This window comes from Strix uralensis, chromosome 1 (assembly GCF_047716275.1).
Source record: "Strix uralensis isolate ZFMK-TIS-50842 chromosome 1, bStrUra1, whole genome shotgun sequence".
NCBI lineage: Eukaryota > Metazoa > Chordata > Aves > Strigiformes > Strigidae > Strix > Strix uralensis.
The window spans coordinates 59,751,534-59,769,714 of record NC_133972.1 but is presented as its reverse complement, the minus strand read 5'-3'; the positions used below and the strand labels follow the sequence as shown (position 1 = coordinate 59,769,714).

At 42.7% G+C, this 18,181-nt stretch overlaps 1 protein-coding gene across 1 annotated transcript in view; it reads right to left on the bottom strand.

Annotated features, from left to right (window-relative positions):
- Positions 1–5,356, bottom strand: part of LARP4B (La ribonucleoprotein 4B) — a 59,934-nt gene extending 54,578 nt beyond the window's left edge. The window contains exon 1 of the mRNA XM_074868267.1: positions 4,993–5,356. The gene's annotated coding sequence lies outside the window, so the exon portion shown is untranslated. The remainder of the gene's footprint in view (positions 1–4,992) is intronic.
- Between the last annotated feature and the right edge of the window lie 12,825 nt (positions 5,357–18,181).

Sequence of the window (18,181 nt, the reverse complement as noted above, 5' to 3'; positions counted from 1 at the left end):
TGATACAATATTTTGATGTGCAAAATGCCCAGCACAAGCTTAAGATAAAATAACTGTATGTTCTACAACTACACTCAAAACTCAGCATATTCCTGAACAAGTCCCACGTGAACTCCTGATAGCATCTGAAGGTGTAACTTCCAAAGTCTCTGTTGCCAGTGTTTGCTGTTTTCAATAGTGAAAGTGATACAGGCATTTCAGGAATGAGTACCTCAGATAAAGCCATTCTGGGTCTAATTCATCGTAAGCTACCATGCCAGATAGAAACACAGATGCCTACAGACATCTACCTATATGTGCAACAGCCCAAAACTAGAAGTCGTATATAGCTACTACTACCACCTTAAATACATGTACACTGAACTTGATATCCATGAACTCTAGGTGGCCATAAAAGCAATCCCGAATGAACCTTTACTGTAGGATATACTCTTGGGGACACCAGCTCCTTACATGCCAACAGCCTTATGCGAATAACAACAGAGCTGCTGGAAGTGCAGAGGCGGCAATCCATTCAGCTTATGAACGACTGATTCCTTTTGTATTACATCATTCAACTACCCATTAAGGAGCTGGACTGACAGGATCCAGAATATGCATAGCCCAGCCCTCCATGGTAAACGAGCGTTAGAAAAGATTAAGGCTCAAAAGAAATTGGTGATTCATCAGGGCGTCAAAACAGCGTTTCCCCAATTCCCTGCAATGTTCTAGGCCAAGTAGCAAGCCACATATTAGTAACCCCTGCCAGACTTCCAATTTTGGAGTTAATTGCTGTTCCTGAAACACATACCCAGACACAAAATACCTGCAGCAGTACACATCACAGAACCAACCCTGTCATGGCTATCCTAATCGCACAATTATGCTGTATTACAGTCACACCTAATTTAAGTACTCCAAAGTACCTCTGTTGTCTGAAGGTATTACTCTGTAGCACCTGCTTCCTAATAGAAGGGGGGACACCCCCCTTTAGGAAGGGTACATAGCAGCAACACACACAGAACACACAAATGTGAAAGATCAATAAAAAAATTGTAAGTCTTTGGCTCCAGCACAAGACCAAAACTAAAGAAATATCAGCTATGACCCAATTAATAGAATTTGCTTCTCTTGCACTACTTTGTGGAACTTGGCTAGATTAATTTAAATGAATGAGTGGTACAGAAATCAACTTCTAGGCTCCTGTTTCTAACAAGTTCCTCAGACTTACTGGTTTTAAATAAATATTTTATCATGAGCCAGTCAAAGACAGCATATCCTTAAAGAGAAAGAAACAGATTGTTGAAATAGCAATGGGTCTTCTTCAATTATGCAGTATTTACAGCACCAAATTATTTTTATTGACCAGGAGAAATATCGAGTTTTATATTCAGAGAAAGTGCTTCGGAGGTATTCTATTTTCATGTTTGACTGTTACCACACACTAGCTTGTCTTGAGTTTAGCACAGAGTAATTAATACATAGGAAAAGAACACAGAACTTCCCCAAAGCATTAGCTTATAACTGTATTTACAAAATTTTCAATTGGTACCTTTGATAAAGCACATTACCATTTCAGTGGGGAACAGGATATATGCATACATGTTCTCTTTTTTGAGGTATCACACAAAACTAGCATTATTTCAAATTTAAGTTTTAGATCGCTTCCCCCTTCCTAACTGACTGGCTTACATGGTGAAATCCACCTGTCTAGATGTTGTTTTGTACAGACCAAAACGATTGTATTAGTTTCAGCATTAGTATGCCTTGCTTTGGAACCCACATTGCTCAAATACCTTTCCAGGGCCTTTACTACAAGAGTGGCTTTTACTCTCATCTTCTACACAGTTCTCCACATACTATTGCCTCTTTCAAAACTGTAGGGGGAGGGGTTAATTTTCTTCCTTAAAACGTTCTGTTTTGTAACATCCTTCCTTTCCTGCTGGTACCTGTGTGCCCATTTTGAATGCAAATACAAGAAACTTGCAATACTCATGTTAGTTTAATATCACTGATTACATACCAGAATAAATGCAGTCAAACATTATTTTCCACAGTTATTTCTAAGAGTTACACAAACTTGTCTAAAAATGTCATTTTGCTAGTAAATGCTTAAAGGAACAGAACACTATGTAAACCACATTTTTAACAACTTCTTACATCATATAACAGTTCCTCACATGTGTGCATACACATACAAAAAACCACACTCCCAAAGCTTGATATTCTCCAGACCTGAAACTGTGTTTCTTTCCTTCCTTCATCTGGTCTCTTTTGCCTTTTCCTCAGTGTCAGTGATAGCTTTCTTGAAACTGCATTTGTTAGCTACTTCTACAGCCACCTTTGCACCTTCCTTCACAGAACACCTCCAAAACAAGAATGCTCTCCAAGAAGATCGATAAGGCCGATGCCCTTGACAAAACCTGCTCCTTCCAACACAGGCATGAGAAAAGATAAGTCAAGTGCTCTACATGCTTATTTGTGTACCTTACCTATTAATTTTTGAGAATGGGAATGTCTGATGAATATATACAGGCACCACAGAATTAAACATTAATGGCGCTGAAGGACCAAAAAGCCACCTAATTTAGAAAAATTAAACTGATGAAACAGCTACACCTAATTACTTTGTTCTTTATAATTCCTTTCTTGCTACCTTTCAGCTGTCACTTTAGATTTGTCACGCAATAAGGCCAGAAACATGCCTCTTCTGTGTCTAGCATGTGCATTTTGTGAGGTAATGTAATAAATATTTAACAAAGAGTTTATATTACCATGCCAATTAAGCTCACAACTGATTTAAAGCCAAAGCCACTGCCAGATATGAGACTTAAGAGACACAGCAACAGATCTCCACAGAACATGATTAGACAAACCTGACTGTATTTATTTTCCATTTCAGGCTAAACAGAACCAGAAATTGCCTACATAGTTACCACATGTCTCAAACAAAAAAACCCAAATCCCAAAGCCCCCACAGCTGCCTCCAGTTCCACATCTTCCATCTTGCTCTGTACTGAACAGATTTAAGTTCCAGCCACATATCTAAACAATATATATGTACATGTCAGTCATCCATACCTTTCTATGTGTTTATTTGCACTAGGGCAAGCCATAAAAAGCAACCAAGGCAGAACACACTTGCCCTGACACCTTTATTCCCTCGAGGCACTTGTGTGTAAACACTTGAAAAAACAGAAAGAATTACAAGGGAAACAATTCAGTCTAACCCAGAACATTGTGTGCACTTAAGGACCTGATTATATACCATGAAAATACACAGTCACTTATTTAGGATCATCCAAAAGGTCAAATGTTTTCTATTAATTCATTTACGCAAACCTTTTATTTCAGTTTCAATTAGGATTTTTTTTCTTCCCAGAATTGTAAAACCAATTAAACATAAGAGAAATTTCAGCTTCCGTATACATGGTATACACATATAAATGGCAACACACCTAGAAGAGTAAAATTTCCTCCGGACATTACATATAAAATACATACTGTTTTCTCTATGTGCTTTATCGGGCCTCATGCTGGTTTTCTCCTCCCTTTCACTTCCCATAAAAAAATAACAGTAATAAAAAAATTAGTAAATATCAATGTTGTTCTAATAGTGATTAAGCTGATCAGCTTCATATCTCAAGAATTAACTTGAAGAAATGCTTACAAGTCAGCAGGAAGCAAGTGAAAGTTCAACTGATAAAAACAGTTACCAGATCAGAATCAAAACCCTAGAGTTGTGAAATCCCAGCAAGTTTAAAAAAAGAACACAACATGCTTTGACCTTTGAAAATGTATCCAATCCGTAAAAACCTGATAAGCTTGACATGAAACATAAACCACACGAAAGGTTAAAGCCTTTCAATAGAGATCCTGAAGCAGTACTTAAGATTCCTACTCCAATTTTACTAAGGATTCAGACGGAGACCAACAAAACTAGGCCAGAGACAAGACACAGGCTGGGAAGCCAGAATTCCCATGGTTTCACCCCAACCGTGACTCAAGTTTAAACAGTGGTTTTGAAACCAGCTCTCTCTCTGTGGCCACAGGCAAGTCTTAACCACTTTTCCTCAATTCCCTTACCTGCAGAATAAAAATAATTATACTTATCTGCCACACAGGAATCTTGTACAACATTGTTTGGCAAGCGCACATCTGTTTAGACTGTGGACAAAGCTACGTAGTAATTTTGAGCATCTACACAAACTGAAACCGAGAGTGAAAACAACTTGGCTGAAGCAGCTAGCGAAGGCCCAACAACAACAGAATCCTCGGTGCGAAACACCATTTGTGTGGTGGCTGCTTTTCCAAGTAGTGCTTCATAACCTGCGAGCACAGCTGGCCCGCTGGCTCCTGCGGAATCCATTCACCTATTCCGGACACAGCTCTCGTCAAAGTCAGCGCTGCCCTGCATCTGCCCGGGGCCATCGGCGAGGGGCTGGAACGGCCTGCGCCACCGCTTACTCCAGCCGCGCTCCTGGAGAGGGGGGTCGCAGCTCCCCGGCCGCCCAGGGCGGACAGCGCTATCCAGCCAGTGCCCTGGGCAAGCCCACACACCACCCGCCCCGTTCCCCGCGGTCTCCAAAGGCGCTCGCACCTCCGGACCACGGAGATCTCCTGCAGCGCCAAACCGGCGCGGGGGGGGGGGGGGGGCGCAAAGCCCGTTCGGGGCCGGGGCAGAGAGCGCCGCTCAGGGAGGCCACGGTGCGGGAGCGGCCCCGGCGGCCCAGCCCGGCGACTCGCCCTACCCCCCGCCACCATCAAGGCCCCGAGCCGGGATCCCTCCTCCTCCCTCCTACCTCTCCCCGGGGAACCGCCTCGGGTGGGAAGATGGCGGCTCCGGCCGCCTCCCCGGTGCGAGGGGGGTGGCGGGTGGCGGAACGGGGGAGTGTCTCTCCCCGTCCAGCTCCGCCATTCCCCCTCACACCGGGGGACGGGGGGTGGGGAGAGCGGCCCGAGCGGGCGCCGGTGCCGGGAAAGCGCGGGCCCCGGGAGGCCCCTCGCACTCACCTGTCACCAGCAACCGCCGCCGCCCTCGGGACGGGCCTCGACGGGGAGAAGACGGTCGGGCGCGGGGCGGGCCTCCGCTGGCGCCGGGGCCTCTCGCTCCTGCCGGGCTTTCCGCTAGCGCCGGAGCCTCTCGCTGCGCCGCCGCCGCCGCCGGGGCCTCGCCGCCGCCGGATGCCAGGAGGAGGAGAGCGGAGAGCGGGGCGAGGGCCGGGAGGAGGAGCAGGCGGCGGCAGCACAGCGGGGAGGGGGGGGCGCGGAGGAGGAGGAGGCGGCGGCGGCGGCGGCGGCTCCGGGGCCCGAAACGTCTCCGAGCCGAGACTCAACCACCCGCTCGCATGAGAGACCCGCTTCCGGCTCCTGGCGGAAGTCCCTCCTCCGCCGGCGGAAGGGATTGGCCAGCGACGCCGCGCGAAGCGGCGCGCTCTGCCGGCACCAGTGCCCGCGGATTGGCGGAGGGGACCCCGCGCGCGCCGTGACGCGCGGCCGCACGTGACGCGCCTGACGTCACCCGCTCTGAATGAGCGCGCGGAGGCGGGCCGGCACCGCCCGCCCAGCCGAGGCATTTTATCTCCTCGCACTTGCCGTAGCCCCGCCGGCGGGGCGGGGCGAGACGGGCCCGGCCCGGCCCCGGCCCGGCCCGGCCCCTCCCCTCCCCTCCCCTCCCCTCCCCTCCCCTCGCTGGGCCCTTCCCCGGCCGCTCTTCTCGGCGCTGCCGCGGCCGGGCGCCACCGACTCCCCTCCCCGGCCGCCCGGCACGGCCCCGAGGTCGTGTCGATCGCTTCCCCGGTAACGGGGAAGTGGCGCCTCCCGCCGCGGTGGGCGCCTTGTGGCTGGGGGCACCGTCCCGCCTCCCCCGGGCGCCCTGGCGGGGCCTCGGTGCGGCGCTCAGGGGAGCGCGGCCGGCGCAGCGCGGCAGGCGCTCGGGCAGCGTTCCCTTTTCCAAGGAGGAAGGGATAGGGGTGGCGGCAGCAGCCCGTGTCCTGCGGCCAGCGGGCCGTGGCGGCGCGGCCGGGTGGGTGCCGTGCCGCACCAGGGCCTGCCCCTGCCGAGGGCTGCGGCTCTGCGAACGCTCTCGGGTCTCGGCGTTGACAGAGGGCGGGTTGTCGCCTTCTGAAAGGCTGTCACAGCAACAGCGGGAGGATCCAGATGCCTGCCCAGAATTACAGACCCTGCCGGAGAATAGTCTAGCTATAAATATAGCAGCTTCTGGGAAGTAGTGGTGGCTTCAAAAGGAAGTGATAAACATAAATAGGAGGCTTTTAGGAGAAGAATTATTTCATGAAGGAGCCTTTTGTTTCATGTGGGTTATGAAAACCAGGAGACCATTCTCTCAGTAGGTCTATTCTGATTTCTTGGACTCCGTTTCGCAAGTTGGGAAATAGAATATATCTTCAGTTACATAAAACCGCGGTGAAGTCCAAGAGATTCAAGAGTTCTTTTGTTTGACCAAATAACAAACAAGTCTTGTCAAACAGTTCTAGTTATTTAGGACAGATCATAATTTGTTTTTAACTACAGTAATGAGGCAAATGAAACGTGGTTTCTTCTCAGGACTTCAAAAAAACCACTAGAAAGAGTCATCTTCCAGGACTGCTCCCAGTCCTTAGCTTACCTTCTACCTCAAATGCGGCAAAACTACATCAGCTTACAACCAGCTGGCAATAGTTATCTGTACCATGCATTGCTGTCTATCTTTGCATCTCAGGAATGAATCCAGATAGGGCCTTCTGGATCCTGTTTTTAATCCTTACTGATAAGAGTCATTCCTGCCTTCAGGCCATCTGCTAGAAATTCCCATAGAGACAATACTGCAGTTAACTTAGGAGACCTCTTCTAAGGACACCCAAGTACCCTTTGGAACTGTTTTCGAGGTTGCTGTATTGTTCCAAATTCCTAGCTAGTAGAGGCAATACAGCACATGGTAGTGCCTGAAATGAGGTCAGGTCTTATCAGACATGAAGCTTTACTGTTCATCTGAAGGAAGAGTGTCTCAGTGTTCATTCTTGGACAAACAAGAGCTTCTGCGAGCACAGGTGGTGTTTTCCATATTAAGTTGTTTCAGTTTTACAGAATTGTTATGAGGAAGAAACTCTGAGCAAAAGAATGTGGCTAGGGTAGGGCCTGATCAGGAAAAGGAATAAAATTTAGCTTTGAGCATAGGTATTTAGAAGGACAGAAGATGCCTCAAGCAGTGCAGGAAGTATGACTGATGCATTAGGTGGTCACCATGCAGCTGCTATATAAAGAATTGATTACTTAAGAGTCTGAAACAGTGAAACAATTGCTATTCCTAATTCTTTTTTATTTTATAAAGAAGCTCGCTATAACCTTGTTCTTTAATGCCAGACTATTTTTCAGCAGACTTGCTGAAAAAGTTCTTGTTGAGAAAAAAAAAAAAAGGTCTAATTTTAAGCTCTCAAACATCATGAACCCCATTATATCCTTGTTCTAAAGGAGCCTCAAAATTCGTGATACTCACCCCTTTAGACATACAGTCTTCATGTCTCCCCCAAGGTGTACCCCCATGCAACACTACGGCAGAAAACCAAACACATCAGATCCATAAGACTGCACTGTATCATTCCTTCCGCTGACTCAGGGTTTATGACTGCAAGTGCTCACCTTCTCCCTTTCTGTAACTGAAGGAATGTGAGAGAGGGAGAAAATGATTGATTCCTGTCAAAGACCAGCACACGGAGACAGTCTCATTGTCAGTAGTTGTTTTCTTTAATGGATAGAGCGTGTTCTGTTTTGGATTTTTTTCCCCAAAGCAGCTTACCTGTGTTATTAAAGGAGAAAAATACTCTGAGACTAAATTTTTTAAAAGCCCAATGTATAAAAGTGTTCTATGTTGATAGACATCTCAATATATATGTGTTGGGTTTATGATTATTATTTTCTTATTGTTAAGTTTTGTGGCTGAGTAACAGTCAAACTAATGCACTTTTTCCATAAAGTAATACAAGTTTTCTGCTTGACTGGGCCACTTCTAATTCTCTTCTCAGTGTGGGGGATGTAGAACTTAATCACTGAATGCTTCCATTTTTTAATGGCACACTTCTGAGATCAAAGAGATTTAATGTTTTTCCTTGGTATGCTGGTAGCTGAGAAATATGTCCACAGATATGAGTAAAATATTATGACTTGACAATGGATGCTGTGTGGTAATGTTCCTGTTTCTTCTATAGCTCAAACTCAGCAGCCTGGAGAGAGAGTGCATCTCTGAAGGAACAATGTGAGTGAACAATAGGATTATTAGTCTACAAAAATCAAGCAAGATTAGACTAACTAGTTGGCTCTTTCTTCATCTGTGGTCAGACAGGTGTAGAAGGGACTATGTAAGTTACTTCTCAATATACTAGTGTTATTAAAGTTCTATTTTTGTAAGTTTTTTTAATCAGGATTTCTAGTTCAGCAAAAAAGAATGAGGTATTTGGTATACTTAAGAAGATAACTCCTTATGAAGAGGAACTGCAAAAAATGCAGTATTCCTGGAAGCTAAACCTAGAATTGAGCAGTCAGAAACTCAAACCCTTAAAAATCACTAAATGTACTGGAGTACTTCAGCTTTACAGTCTTTATGATTTCCTCTATAATACAAAAGATAGTATTTTCTTCCTCACAAGAGCATAGAGGATTCATTCATTAAAGTTTGTGAAGCGCTGGGGTGACATGATAAAAACTTCCACTGAAACAGGACTAGATTTCTGCTTCGGAAGGAAGTTCCTATTTTGGGCCACCTTTTTTTTCCCCCCCTTTTCACTCTAAAACGCACTGTAGTAGTTGCATTCTCAAAATATTTTATCCTGCAGATCTATAGGATAAGGCTTCATGAATCACCAGTATTTAAGAACTTCTGTCCTGGAACACTTGCCAAAACCCACAAACCATTCAATACTTTGCAGTTTGTGAGATCTTATGAGCCAAGTAATATTTTACAGTTCCTGATGCTGTTACCCAACTTTGCAGGAAGAGAGAATTCTTTTCAAATGTAAGATACTAAATGATTGCACGCAGTGGGCTATTCGTGTCATAAAACTGCAACTTAAATAGAATCCAGTAATCATTCTGCATTGCATTGATATGGTGAGTGGCATTTTAAATATATATTATTTCTACAACAGTATCTTTCATAGGTCACAAGTAAATAGTTGACTGTCTGTGTAAAAGCCCCTATTCCAAGTAGACTACCATCTCAACAGTCAAAGCAGACAAAGATGAGGAGAAATTAAATACTGCTTCCAGAGGGAGGGGAAAGTAAGAGAGATTAAGTGACCTGCCAAAAGATTATACAAGATACCTGCATTTGAGTCTCAGCTGTATATGGAATCCTATAGTTTAGTGAAATGTTCCTTTGTAGCTTTGTAGCTAAATGAAAATTATCAAGGAAACTGATAGAAGTCCATCACTGATCACATAAATTTATGATCCCTGTTATTCATGCATCTCTAACTGTAGGAATGATCCAGGTTCAGATGAGGTAGCCAGAGATATGTTCCAATATAACTTTTCTTCTTATTTGATTTTTAATGACATAACCTTCATTTTCTCAACTAAGCGCAGATGTGTAATACAGAGTGTTCAGTCCCAACAAAACCAGATATGATAATTTGGATTTGTTTTTTTTCTAGTTGAAGAATCGTTTGTAGCATAGTGGTGGGGCTATCGTGAGAGAATTTCGTAATTATATCCAGTGCCACAATTCAGTTTGACTGCAGTGATATTCCAATACACAGATAGCAGTGCTGAGTACCTACACGTGATTGACAACATGAACATGTGCACTTTCTGACTTTCTTGGATCAGCTGCTATGTTTGGTAACAAACCTTGTAAAGTGCTGCCATAGAACTAGTACAAACAAAACTACACTTAGCAGATTTTTCCCTCTAGCCTTGTCCCTTTGGCAGGTTAGTCATATTTCTTTAAGGCATAGAGACCATTTTAAAATAAGGTTGTGGTGTAGGTGCCAACCATCGTTAAACCTTGGTTTTCATTAATGCAGTATAAAAAAGCCTAAGCTGTAGATGGTATCATAAATACTTAAACCATTGTTAACAGCAGCTGATTACAAACATTCAGGAGATGGTTTAACAGTAATAATTGCTGTTAATTGGGCATAATCACAAGTCTGAAAATTACCGTTCTATTTCATGGACTTTACACTACCATCGGACTGACTGGTGTACAGGCCTTACTCTGTCTATATGTAGCCGGTCTGTAGGAGAGTCAGGTCATGAAACCTAATCTCTTCTGTTCCAGGTTTGAGCAATATACTGTCTTCAGTTTAGTTATTGTTCGTCAGTGACAATATTTGTTTCTTTAGCTTGAACCCATTTTTTAAAGCTAATTAAACCTTAATGAGAAATCATTTATGTAAATTTTGTGGCTGAGTAAGAATTTTCTGAAGGGTTCTGAAATCCACCCAGATTTTCTTACCAGTAAGCATGTTAGCAACTTTTTGCCTTTGTACTTATTTTTGTTATTCTAGCACTATTGTTTCTGAGTACTTCACAACATTCTTTAAATATCATTGTAATAACTGTGTGAAGTATGAGTGTATTTATTCCCAATCAACAGGTGGCAAACTAAGGCATGAAGATGTTTGAGTTCAGTGTTGTAACTGGTCCTGTGCAAAAGTTGTGTCTGCTCTGAAAAATGATTATACTTTTGTATTTCTGTCCTCTTGAGCCCTATACTAAGATTCAGTGGGGACCATATATGCATATATTTTTATTTCCCAAACTTCCCATTTCAAACACGAGCATCTTTAATTGTATTTCCTGCTCTTGTTGTCATAGATGATAAAAAGATTTTCTTTTTCTTTTTTTTTCTTTTGGATGCAATTTCGATTCTCTCGTTCTCAATTATGTTGGAGATCTGTGAAGAAATTGCATGCAAACTTTCAGGCCATTAGATGAATAATTTTCAAAGCTATGGATATCAAATGTTTGTAGTTATACAAGGCAAATATTGTATAAAGCATAATAGTGAGCTGGGATAAAACTTTGAAAGATGATAACTTAGATGTTGAAGACTTGAAAAATAAGCAAATGCCCTCTATTGAAACATATTTGTGGCACCTTTGTTTCCAGTCATTCAGGAAAAATATAGTCCTCAACTGAAATTAAAATTTTGTTTGGCCATTAGTCAATGTAGCATCAGATAGACTTTTTAATGTGACCCGCCTATCATAACAGAGTATTATGTAAAAAAAAGACCAAATGTAGAACTCAGAAAGTATCTCTTTTTTGAAGTTTATTCAGGCCAAATGAAACATTAATTACAAAAATTGTGGTTCTAAAGCAACACTTTTCCCTGAATCTAGTGTTAGTCATATCACTAAATATTATGGCGTGTGTTATTAATATAGAACATAATTTAAATCACAGAGCTCTCCTAAATTTTCAATTTACTTAGAGAAATGTGGTTTTCTGGTTTAACTCTGCATCAAATATCTCTTTGTGACACAGAAATGCAGAAGTTTTTAAAAGACAATTCATCAGAAGTCTATCTGTTCAATTATAGCAATAATGAAGATCCTTTAGCTCTTGTTCATGGGCACATATTCCTCAATGGATAAAGAAGCAAATCTGAAATGGTAAAACTTAATAATGAAGAGTTAGTAGATTCTCTGCTCACTTTTCTTGAATGTTCCATCTGAACTTGAAAACTGTATTGCTAATTGGTTATAGAGACATACCATTCTCCTTGTATAAATAACTGTACAGTGTCGAAGGACAAGGAGATTGAAGTCTTCACCTTGTCTTTTACAGAAATTGATGTTTTCATATCAATTGATATTTTCATATGATAGGTACAACATTAAATCTGTGCTGGCTGTGCATTCTGCTCAGACCTGTATTTACACAGGGTGTGCCTGATTTAATATAGGGGAGAAAGGGATTTTTTTCCTATCAAATTGGGCTGTGAATGGATTATGAAGCTGGGATAGTGTAATTCTTGTAATAGAGCTGTAAGGGTGGGACTCTGGTATTTCTAAGAGGTCATACTTGCAGCATGGTGACAGTGCAGTCTGGTTCATTGGGGGACAGGCAAGACTGTACTGACAGAGGAAGGGAAGAGGTACATTGTCTTTTGCTCTTCAGAGTCAATTTCTTGTAACCTGCATGGTCTGAGTGATGTTGCTTCAACTGGGCAGCTTCAGGGTTGTTCTTCTCCTTCCCTATCAAATGCCTACAATAGCGGGATGCTGAGGGTGTTAATTTACTCTGAACAGAAGAAAACTGCTGTGGAATGCTATTTCATATGTGTATTGGATACAAGACAGGTTATCTATAGTGAAGTGGGTAAAAGTTTCAGGTTTATAATAAAGAGCATTTGATGGAGACTGGTAAATGTGCAGGAAATTCAGACATGGTTTAGTATTTCAAATGCCATAAACCAGTGACTATCATTAGTTTAAAAAATACTTTGAAATACTGTGGGCTAGTTGTAGGGTGTGAGAGATGCTTTAATGTCAGCGTGCTGGATAGTCCTTTTCATCAGGAGTTCCTAAGTGCATAGTGGGTTGCAGTAATCTCTTTGACGTTACTGCTTTTTAGGGTCGTTGCAGCTCAGGATAGAAAGGAGTGTATCCAAAACACCCTTTCAGTGCTAGTGATTCCCAGCTGCTATCACAGACCACCAGCAGCTGGTGTAGTTGCGAAGGGGCTGCCCAGACCATGCCAAGAACAATGGAATTGCAAAATTGGCTTCAGGCACCTGTGCTACCCTCTTCTACAGATGCACTAAAACTGCTCAGTCCGAACAAGGAGACCATGTATCCTTTTTTTCAAAGTACTGAATGTACAGTGCCTGACACTTCATTTCAGCTTCCCCTGAGTTGATTGTTCCTCACCTTGATGGCTTTTTTCACAGCTTCAAGAACTGACCCACCCTACTGCTTATAGTTAAACATATCCAACAAAAGGGGTTCTTTTGGGAGTTTTACACCTTATGGCTGGACTATGAGGTTACATCTTTCTTAGTGATGCAAAAAGTACTTTTGCTAGAAGAGCTGATTAGGGAGGATAGCAGCAAAGGTGACAGGAAAACCTCAGTTGCTGTGTTCATCAGTTAGAACTGGAGGCCTTTTTGCTTTGTTTCTTTTCACATGTCCTTTTGAATTATAGGCTTACTGCTCCTGAAGCTGCGGAGCTCAAGGTGATTATTAGATAAGTCAAAAAAGAAGTGTCATTTCTCACATGCTGAAATGTCTAAAAGCTAATTCTGTTGTAGATCACTTGTACTCTGCTATATAAATAAAAATAGATAGTGGCAGCTTATACATCACAAATATGAATCACATGAAAGCAGGTCTGTAGTCAGTGGAAGTCAATAACATCCAGTCCTGAAAATCTGCAAATCATTCTTGAATACTTTTAATTAATTAATTAATTAATTAAAATTTACTGTGATTTTTACCTGCACTTGCATATACATTTCAAGACAGTTGTTTGACTTTTTTTTTTTTTTTTTTTGTCCAGAGATGCCCACTAGCCTCTGCCTGCTCTCTGATAAACCAATTCCAAGTTCCCTATAATTCTAGAGGAAAGGGGGAAAAAAAGCAGAGCTGGTTGTCTGAACTCCTTTTTGAGAGGATCCTTACCCTTGCACTTGGGGTGGCAGGGCAGAGCAGCTTCATGTCTTGCACTTGGCTAGCTTTGCTTGTAAATACTTCTAAATTGCCATATATCGTAGTTATTTAGGGTTTATCTATGTTAAAGAAACCTCTGCCCTGTCTTCAGGTATTTTATGCCCATAATTTACAGATACAGCATAACATATACACACTCTAATTAGGTTCTTCGATGTGTCTCTTGCGCTCTGCCAAAGCAGGCAGGCCCTCAGAGAAAGAAACAATGATTCTACAAGTAAAGACCATTAGCTGTTGATATTCTGTAAAGTCACATCTGATTGTTCTTTACACCTCTTCCCCCTCAGTCGGAGAAGACGACTACACTCTGGAGGCCTGTAAAAATATCAATTCATGCTGCTGAATCCTAGAAATTGTTGAGATGATATATTCAATACAGCCTTATGACTCCTTTTCCCTGTTGCAGAGCCCTTTTCCATGACATGGGGATTCATTTCTGGTTTTCAGCCAGCAGAAAGATTCCAGTAAGAGGGAGAGTTTCCACACCTGTTGTTTTCTAATGCTCAGAAAAACACACAGTTAAATCTTATTTGAGAAGTCACAATGCTTTCTTCTCAGTTTAAGCTTCAGGTAGCGGTCTTGGCATCTCATACATGTGCCTAACCAGAGGGTCTTGAACCTCAGGATATTTTTTCAGAAGCAGCATTTTCTTACATAAATTGGTGTTGCTCTCATAAAAATTTCTGACTGATATGTTTCCTCATGTACAACAGAGCCTTCTGCTCAGGCTGATGGCTGCTTCAAGACTCCTGAAGAGAGCTCTTGCTAAAGCAACTGTCTCTAAGGAGGCAGGGGGTTAGAGTTTATGCCTTCTGTCTTCTTAGTGCTTCCCTGACTCAGCTGTGATGCCGGCATCAACATGAACTCTTTCCTTTTCCAAATTGTGGCATCTGGCTTACTTGAAAACTTGCTATCTTTCTTCCAGTTTAGAAGTTTCCCATGTCCTAGGATCTTGTGGTTTTCTTCCAATCATATTGATGGGTCCTTTCTTTAATCTATGCCTTACTTCTCTGTGCTAAGTCTCTGTCATGCTTTATCAGGGTACATGGCTCCAAGCAGGTGGAAAGGAGTGTTTGCTGTTTGATTAGTATTTGTAGCTCTTGTCCGGTTAGTGGAATCACCCAGGCTGAGATATGCAGGTTTTTAAATCATCCACAGGTTGAGCAGGGCCAAGCATTTGATGGCGATGGATTAACTCTGGAGCTGAAGCTATGCTGATGCCCAGACTGCCCTAACAGTCATTCCTGCCCATGAAACGAGGACGTCAGATCTGCTTATAAGAGAATGAGTTTCTGTATCGCTACAGTTTTCAGCCCAGTGCATCAAGATAAACCAAAACTGAACTACAGTAAATCAGAAAAGATACACTGAGATGAAAGTACATCTGTCTGGATGTAGCGGGCTGAGAGCTGTGGCCACCCCAGAGTGGGTCATATGTGCCAGACTTTGGAAGTGGAATGACCTGTAAAAGGAGCGAAGGAAACCCCCACAAATCATGACTGTTAGAGATGTCTCATTGTAACCTACTGACACATGCATTTGTTAGACATCTAAAATGAGTATACTTAGGTCAGTGTGGAAATCACTGTGCACCTCAAGGTACACATAAAGATGGTATCATTTATGCAGAGTTTTTGTTCAGTGTAAGAGAGGAAATAGAAATCTGTTTTAAAAAGCAAGAGCAAAACCAGTTTACTATAAGAAACATGAATAGCAAGCTCCAGCTGGCTGTTTACTAAGCTAAATGCAACATGGAAAATTCAGTGCGTCAGGGAAATAACACAATTTTTCTCTCCCCGTGGCAGGCAGCCATGACTGTTGTTACTGGCATGGTCAGCTAACACTGACTTTGGACACAAACTTAATATCATTCATCCTTTTGGTATTACTGTAGATGGGTAAATTCACCATGAGAACTACCCAGTAGTGAAAAATACTCTTTTTTCTCTCCTCTAGGCTAGGTCAGTTCTGAGTTAGCATATCATAGAATCACAGAGTGGTTTGGGTTGGAAGGGACCTTAAAGATCATCTAGTTCCCTGTCCCCATGGCAGGGACACCTTCCACTAAATCAGGTAGCTTCTGTGAAATGTGCGAGTGGTTCAGTGTTTACTGGACAAATATGTGCATCAGAAAATATTCTGTCTTACTGCTGGGCTGTCTGGCAAAGGCCAGTGCCTGGTAGCAAAAAGATGAGCCCAGGTGAGACAAATGCTGTATGACCTACACATCTAAGAGACATTTTCTTCACAACCACCTTTCTGGCACAGAAGCAAAGTGTTTCCCTTCAACCTTCTGTGCCTCTTCTGTGTCGGGAGAGAGTCCAGCTCTGAGAGTAGGGCTGTGAATTTTGAATAGGACATGAACTGTGCAAATGCATGTAGTGTACATCTAAACCCTGATTTTCAATACACAGTGATTTTTAAAAAAGCTCAATGCTGTCTTTAATGCCTTTTGCACTTCTAGCACCTCTTCTCCTATACGTTGCACAGTAGTAGCACATTTTGGAGTCTGCTGTAATATGGATAATATTTGCAGTTTCTGCAATATGTTTCTGATATTCTCAATATGTTTCTGATTTTCATCAAATTGAGTAATAATGGGGGGTATCCTGTCAAAATAATGCAAATTATCTTTTTAAATGAATGGTAAAAGTGATCTTGTGTCTGAGGAAGTGTGTTCTTGGATCCTATAGAGTGAGTTGGGTAGCAGATAGAGGTGAGCTGGAACTTCCTGGGGAGGAGTGTGTGGGATAACGGTGGGTGATGTCCGAGGATGGGACCTCCTCCCAGGAAATCCAGAGGAGGTCTTGCTGAGAGGCCAGTAGGAAACCTACATGTTGATACACAGTCCAACCTGGAGGCTGGATCACAGGCAGGCAGATAAACCAAGAGGAACTGAGGCAAAATGGATGAATGTGACCTGCCTTGCTTCATAGACCACCAAGGAAAGAAAGGCCTTGTATGTCCCTGCTGATAATCTGGCCCCAAGCTTGTGAGAGACAGATCTGAACCAATGGTATGTAAGTAGATGGAAGTTACAAACATGGAAAAGCATCTTAAATAGAATTAAACGGAAACTTAAAGTTACTTGAAGTGCAATCTTTCTACTAAGAAATATCAATTGTATTGAGAACCAGGAAGGGGAAAAAGAGAAATGAAGAGTGCAGGGTTGTTTTTTTTTTTAATTGAAAAGCATGTAATTTTTAAAAATAAACGGAGTGGGATAAAAAATATTTTGCTTCTCCTGACTTCATGACTAGTACTGTTACCTCTTTTGCTCATCAACTTTATTCTTTTAAACTCCTGGCATCTTGTTTTATAATTAAATTGTAAGCTCTTCAGGGCAGAAGCTATATTCAGATATGGAGCAGTAAACACCCTGCAGCAATAAATACTCACCCTGATTGGCACCACTAAGCAATATAAACACTATGTAAATAATGAGAAAGCCTGAGAGGTGGTGAGTCCTGGATAAACACTGTTCCTTTCCAGCAACTTACATTATAGTTAAATTAATTCTAACAGTACACAAAACCATGTCAGCGCGTTGGCTAAAGGCAGGCTGGATACTGCTTGGAGGTACAGAAAGTCATGAAGAGCTGGGTGAGCCCCATGATGTCCTCTGGGAAGAAAGATGCTCTGGGGAGAAGCTAATTTGGAACTTGGAGCCAAAATTCCCACCCTTTGGGAAGGAAAAAAATTCACAGACAGCCCTCTTATGTGACATTCAGGGTGGCATTTATCTCATGGATTAAGTGTCTGTGCATGAGATATATCCAAACTCCCATCACAGGCAGTGAAACCTGGAGAGCTGTCCAGCTGACTGGTTCAGTTGCCCACATATATTTGTCTAATGCCATTTGAGATGCCCTGTAATAGGCCCCAGCTTCTAACTGCCACTTCGGAGGGAGAAAGGTCATGTTTAATATTTGGCAATTCTGCGTAAATGTCTTGGTTACCGCAGGTGAAGCTGGCATCTAAGCTTACCCAACAGGTTTGTGTGCCAAAAGGGCTACTTTAGGGTGAGGTGGGCAGATCTCTGGGCTCTACTGACTGTAAGAAAAGCTTGGACATCCAATTCACATGTGAATACCTACCAGCTGTCTTAATCTGCAAGGTGAATCTTAGTGTCCTTTAAGATGTGCCCCAAAACAAGACTTATCTTAGTGTTCTTTAAGGTAATGTATAAAAAATTGATTGATATTAACATTGTGAAAGAGCTTTAACCTCCTTTTAAAAATCGGAGGTCTTAAAATGAGCCCAAGTTGCATGTGGCAATGGAGGTTTCAGATCTGCTCTGAGTAAGCATGCCCCCTCTGAACACATGAATAAAGCCAGCACACATTGTGTAGAGACACCTGAGCTGGCTCAGCACCAGCAGCAGTCTGCTGATGGTAGTGTAACACCAGGCAGGCTAACCATTTGTGCTGAGAGGCAGGGCAGAGTTAGCTCCAGTGAAGAACCACCGGTCTTGCATTGTGCACGGACTTGGCGCAGAAGGCTGTAAGGAGAACACATCTTCTCAGATGTTA